Raw genomic sequence first — 6,874 nt, forward strand, 5'->3', positions numbered from 1 at the left:
GCCAGTGTCTTCTTTATATCCTTCAGCTCTTTTGCTATATCTTCCTTCGTTTCATCAAATTTATTTAGCATTAGTTGCCTCCACTCCTGTGTCTCAGCTGAGCTATTAGTTTGTTCCTTTGGCTGGTCCATGTTTTTATGTTTCCTGGTATGGCTTGTTATCTTAAGTTGTCTAGGCATCTGATTTTCTTGATTAGTTTATTTTGGAGCTTGTTTTCTGTCTTTTACCTAGTGGTTTTCTTGTTGGTTGGCTTTGTTCTCTGGCCTCTGTTGTTCAGTTCAACTTATTCTAGACCTCTAACTTAGGTTCTATTTAGTTGATCAGAATTTTTCCCCTCTTGTTTTTTCTGTTTCTTGCTCTGCCTCTATGTAACCTTTTTGTGAGTGGGTCTCCTCAGATATGGTCGACCCTAGTCAGATTTTCCCAGTCTAGTGAGGCCCAGGTCTCATTGGGAGGGTATGGAGTTTTCCTGAGAATGAGACCCTCCTATGAGGCCTTTAGAATTGGTGCTTTTCCTCTCCTGTCCAGCAGGTGGCACTGGCCAGCCCGCAGCTCCCCCACCAGTGTAAGGAGGTATGGAGCCTTTAGTTCTCCTGGTGACTCTGATCATGTCAGGGGCGTGGCTGACTGAAGCTGGAATCTGAATTCCAGCCCCTGGGGTCTGAATTCCCAGAAGGAGGACTGCCAGTTGAGCTGGACCTCCCTCTACTCTCCCAATCCTCAGAACTCCAGTTGTCTCTCAGGGGCACTATTCCCTTCTCCTCTCTCCTCTTTGGGGCCTCTCCAGGTAGATTCCTTGGTCAGCCTGAGTTGCCAATTAAAGACGGGAGTGGAGGCCTTCAGTAGTGAATATGGAACTCAAAGACACTGTGGGTACTCTGTCTCCCCCGAAGCCCAGCCTAGTCCCTCAACCTGGGCTTTCCGATAGAAAATAACCACATATATTACTTTTAGATTTAAAAAAAAAAAGTAGAAAAGAAATCAAGAAAAAGAAAAAAGGAAAAAAAAAAAAGAGTCTCTTTTAAAAGTCTTTCCCCAGCCTGGAAGTTTTGTCAGTGTCAGAATAGAGCTTTTAAAGATATGCTTTGGGCTATTGTCTGATAATTACTCTCCAACCGCTTCAGTTCCACCCCTGCCGGGGGCTATTAAAATGCAAAAAGATAAGGGATCAGTGAGAAGCCAGAAGGGACAAAATGTAGGGGAAAAAAAATGGCTTTTTTGGAGTCTGGGAATGGGTGCCCGCTTTTATGTGCCCCCACTTCTCGGAGCCCAGCCCTTCTTTAGTACCCCAGCTCCCAAAGTTAGCTAATTAATTTGTTAATTAATTCTGCAGTTGAGGCTGGGTTGAGCCTCCCTTCTTGCCCTCAGCAGATTGCTGTTTTTTGGTTTTTTTTTCCCCCCTTTCAGGGAGCCGGCAGCAAGACAGTCTGTGAGGTCTTGGTGGGGAGGGGCGCCAGACCCCTGGTCCGGGGAACTTACAATGTTCGCTGCGATCTCAGCTTTTCCTCCAATTCCAAACTTGTGTCCAATGTGTGACTGGTTACTGGAGACCCCGAAAACACTGTTTCATATAGTTCTTGGGTAATTGCCAGCTGCTCTAGGGGAGAGACGAAATTCTGCTCCTCACCACTCCGCCATCTTGCCCCGCCTCGAGGTGTTATTTCTTATTAAAAGGTTTTAGAAATGTTTTTCTGAGTAATCAATGTAGGATGCAAAAAGTCTCTTTTATTAAAATAACTTCTTGCACTTTATGTTAACATTATTATGTCCTTGATTGTTTATTTACATTCTTATATTAAGCAATCTTTACTTTTGAATTATTGTCTGTCCCTATACTCTTATTTGAATGGGAGGTTGCTTAATGAAACCCAAACTGGCTGAATGACGACCTGATAAGACTCAGGCCTTTTCTAATAGAAACCATAAGTTTAAAGTGTAATAAACAAACCCATAACACTAGCACAAAGTCCCTTTAACAGCCTTGTTTAACCAGTAAATAAAACTATGTTTACTCATTTTATATTAAATAAAACTTTGTAAATGTATAAAAATATTATTGGTTTTCTAAGCTATCCATGTCTCAAATAAATATATCCATCAATTACTTAGTAATCACTATAACAAACCTGGAATATATAAAGAAAACTTAATATCTTCACTTCAACTTGTCATCAAACCTCAAATATTTGACAGTATTAAGTTAGCACACTACATTAAAAATAATAATAATAAGAGAATACTTTGCCAAGTAATTAATTAAATTAGAAAAACTTCTCCTTGTAATCACAAAGCAAAAGCTTTAACCCATATCCTCCTAATATGTCCCAAACCTACCAAGGAAGCTGCCTTAAAGCACATAAAAAAGGTGGGCATAAAAGGCAGCCATAAAATGGCAAATAGCAAAACCCTCTCAAATACTCTAATAGTTGTTAGACCAGATTATAAAGCTTATTCGTAACTGCACCCTTGTTCAGTAATATAGTAATCAACATATTCATAGAGCCAATATTCTATAAAAATTTAACAAAACTAAGAAAACAAAATACTTTCATAAATTTCAAAATTCATGCAAAGTTAAATCATTGTGTGTATTTTTTAAGAGAAACAATGTAACACCTATATATTCCATTAATCCTTGCCAAAAATTATTTATTACTATTCCAAGATGCATTAACTAAAGTGTTTTAATTATTTAGCAATATTCTAACAAGTTTAAACCTATATTATTTTTTAATAAAATGTTATAATGTTTTCCTGAATAATCAATGTAAAAGGCAAAAAGTCTGTTCTATCAAAATAACTTATTACACTCTATGTTAACTTTATCATGTCCTTGGTTGTTTAAAAATATTGTCTTCTCACTTTTAAAAGAGCCAAGTCTTTTCCTTAACTTTAATTAAAAATAAATAAATAAACCTAACAACTTTTAACATTTTACTTTCTCAATGTCAAACCCTAAAGAATATATTTTTCTTCCCAACAGTTACAAAGAATTTGTGCTTTCACCTTAGAAAAAAAATAAACTACCAAAAAATGATTAAATTCATGTAACATGTTATAAGTTGCAAAAAAAATGTTTAGACAATGTTATAAAAATTAAAAACTTCTTCTTTTGGTTACTAATGTGCTTAAAATCAAACAACAATGTAGTACTGCTAGTTATAATTTCAGTTATTTTTAAAGTATTATCTGTCAGAAAAACAGACAAATTTCCTTGTATGTTACATTGTTTTACTCTAATACTTTTCTAAAAGTGTTTGCAGTTAGCTACAAGTCAAAGCTTCATCTTCAACAACAGCAAAGAAACACTTTTAAAAAGAATCAAGACAAGTATATAAATTATGTTCTACCCATTATCTAAAATAACCCTAGTAAAAATGTAAAGAAAAATTAGACCTCTATTTTAATTAAAGTGCTTGCATGTTTAAACCAAACTCCTAATACTGTGCCTGCATGCTCTCTCCCCATCACAGTTATTGGTAAGACCCATTTCTGTGGTCCCTAAAACTATAAGAATGTCAACCACATCACATAGATGTGCTCCAGAAGTAAATGGACACATGCTGTTACTGCAAACACCTTTTACTATAGACACCTTTGCCTCTGCCTACCAGAAAAGACTCGATCACTTTGGCTTTTCAGTGGACACTGCCTCCAGACTGGCTCTGCTGCATAGTGCCAGAGGGTGCTCTGAAACAGCCCATTGGAATCCTGGAGCCCACCATCCTGTTTCCCAGAAAACAAATGATGCTGCACTACAACTGTACAAAGAAGATAAATCCCAGAGCTATAATTGCCAGTGTGATGTGGCTGAAACCTAAAAACATAATTAACACTAAAGCCTGCTCTTATGAGGGGACAGCATATATGGTATTGTAAACTTAACACCCAATGCAGCTCAGGAAAAACTTGAGCATTCATTAGCATTCCGTGCTACACATATATACCAAATAAATATAATGTCTCTTTGATATTAAATCATATGCAAAATAATCATAATGTTAAAATTATAGTAAACTAAATGCATTTTCTAAGTGGTTAATGAATTTACCATGAAATAGAAAATAGCTCTTATTACCATAGTTTTTATTCTGCTTGTCACTTGTTTGTCTTGTTGTTGCCTGTATTGTATCTGTAAGTTTATGTCCAAAGCATCTTCCAGATTAATAAAAGAACCTATTAACCCTTGATCAGCAAAAAGCAGTTACAAGAAAAACACCTCCACCCACTTTCCCTTTTATAGAAGATGCTCACAAAATACCATTTCTTAAAAATAAGAAAATGTCTCATAAAAAGGAGGATTTAATTGCTAAGTAAGTCTGAGTAAGTGAGCAATATTCAGTAAAACTTTCTCTCAAAATTTTCTTTCATTCTTCTCCATGCCTCTACAAGCTATTCTACTCCCCCTTACGGGGCTAATAATTATCCTTACATTAATTTTCCTTTTTGCTCCTTGCCTCTTGCAATGTCTAATTAAATTTATCAATAGGTCAATAGCAGCCATAACCAACCAGCAAAATGCTGAAAACATACTACTGCTGCAATGAAAATTTAAAAATCTCCTCCTGCCACAAAAAAAGCCTCACTACCAGCCAGTTCCAGCAGAAGGTATCCAAACATCAATCTAATAATGCTGGAACTTAGTTCAAAGCAACTCTTCCCCAACTCCTTCCATGCCCAGCTGGAAGTAGCTAAGAGACAAGTGCAATGTCCCTTTTCCCTACAAAGTTTGTTTCAAGCTAAGTTAAAGCATTAACCCAAAATTCAACCCAAACCCATACCAATATTTTATTAAAAATAAAAGGCAGGAATGTCAGACCCCAGAAAAAAGAGTCTAACATATAGAAGGAATGTCTGATCCAGGGACCCTTATGCTTATCTCATAGGTACCAGGTGCGCCATAAACTAAGGGTTAAAGGCTGTTTTAGAAATCCCAGTCATGGTGGTGCCTAGACCCCAGGGGATGGACAAGGCAAGATCAGATAGGTCCATAAGATGAATGACCACAAACAAGCCAAAAGGCCTGCTTCCTCCTCATAGATAATACAGTGCACATCAAAGAAGAGTAGTGTGTTAGAACCCTAGTAACCAGTCAGTTCAGAAGTTAATAAGCCCTCACCCACTCAAAGCACAGGACACCCTTCCCTCCCCATGTGGGTTTTTCCTTTAAAAAATGCTGCTCTCAGATAGAGAGCTGGAGCCATTTTTTCTTTCTTTCTTTTCTGCTCGCTCCCACCTGCTTTCTTCTGCTTTCTTCCTCTAATAAACTTTAAACTCTCTACTTAAACCATGACTCACTGCATTGCGTGGATTCCTGAATTACTCCACCCTAACACTAAGGTAAATCAGAATACAGGGTAAAGGATGATATTGTCTGCATTTTAAAACTTCAAGTTCTGTGTGAGACCAAAGGAAGAGATATTTATTTGGTCCAAAATTTAAATTTTCTGTAGCACACTATCTAATTTAACATGTCTGGTCAGTTTAGTTAAACAACACAAATACATGGAATCTAAAATAGGGAATGAGAATCTATTATTCTTTAAAGGTTAATGTAATACCTGGATGCATTCCAGAGTATTTTGGGAAGAAAATAAAATATATTTGCAACATCTACTTGAGGGCTGGGGGAAAATGTGGAACTATTAAACTTCCTCACCAGAGAAATTCTGATATTCTCTCAGGCACTAGGTACTCAAAATTGATTAAGCCAAGCCCTCAATCTTGAGGCTTCCCTTTATGAAACTTATTTCTGCACTAGTGAAGTGAGGCCTGCATGTAATTATTCCTAAGTGTCTCCTCCAGTGATTCTCATTTGTTGTTCAGTTGTGGCATCTCTCTTTAAGCCTATTCCTCAAATAAACTCACTGAACTTCCCCCTACATGGGTCGTGACTCCCTGGGGTGTATGTCTCCCTGGCAACCTGGGACATAACTCCCAGGGTGAGCCTAGCTCTGTGATCATGGTATTGAAAATGCCTTCTGGACCAAAAGGGGGGAAAGAAATGGAAAAAATAAAGTTTCAGTGCATAAGTGATTTCCAATAGAGTGGCAAGCTCATTCTTTTTTTTTGAAATTTTATTTCTGTTAATTATAGTCTCTAGTTTGCATTGATTGTATTTTTCCCCCAATACCTCCCTATTTTTAACACCTTGCAAGATTGGCATTCATTTGTTCTCCTTCATGAAAAAGTAAGTTTGTACATTTTATCACAATAATTGAATATTCTAGGTTTTACTGAGTTGTACGGTCCCAGTCTTTATCTTTCCTATTTCCTTCTGGTGTCCCACATGCTCCTAACCTTCCTCTTTCAACCATATTCATAGTTATCTTTGTTCAGTGTACTTACATTGCTGTGATACCATCACCCAAAATTGTTTTCCAAACCTCTCACTCCTGTTTTTTTCTATCTTCTGTAGTACTCCCTTTAGTATTTCCTGTAGAGCAGATATCTTGTTCACAAATTCTCTCATTGTCTGTCAGAGAATATTTGAACTCTCCCTCATATTTGAAAGGCAGTTTTGCCAAATATAGGATTCTTGGTTGGTGGTTTTTCTCTTTCAGTATCTTAAATATATCACACCACTTCCTTCTTCCCTCCATGTTTTCTATGAGAAAGCCACACATAGTCTTATCAAGCTTCCTTTGTATGTGATGGATTGCTTTTCTCTTGCTGCTTTCAGGATTCTCTCTGTCTTTGACATTTGATAATCTGATTATTAAGTGTCCTGGCATAGGCCTATTCAGATCTATTCTTTTGGGGATACACTGCACTTCTTGGATCTGTAATTTTATATCTTTCATAAGAAAGCATAAACTTTCTTTGATTATTTCCTTGATTATTGCTTCTGCCCCTTTTCCCTTCTATTCTCCTT

Source organism: Choloepus didactylus, chromosome X, assembly GCF_015220235.1.
Source record: "Choloepus didactylus isolate mChoDid1 chromosome X, mChoDid1.pri, whole genome shotgun sequence".
Lineage (NCBI taxonomy): Eukaryota > Metazoa > Chordata > Mammalia > Pilosa > Megalonychidae > Choloepus > Choloepus didactylus.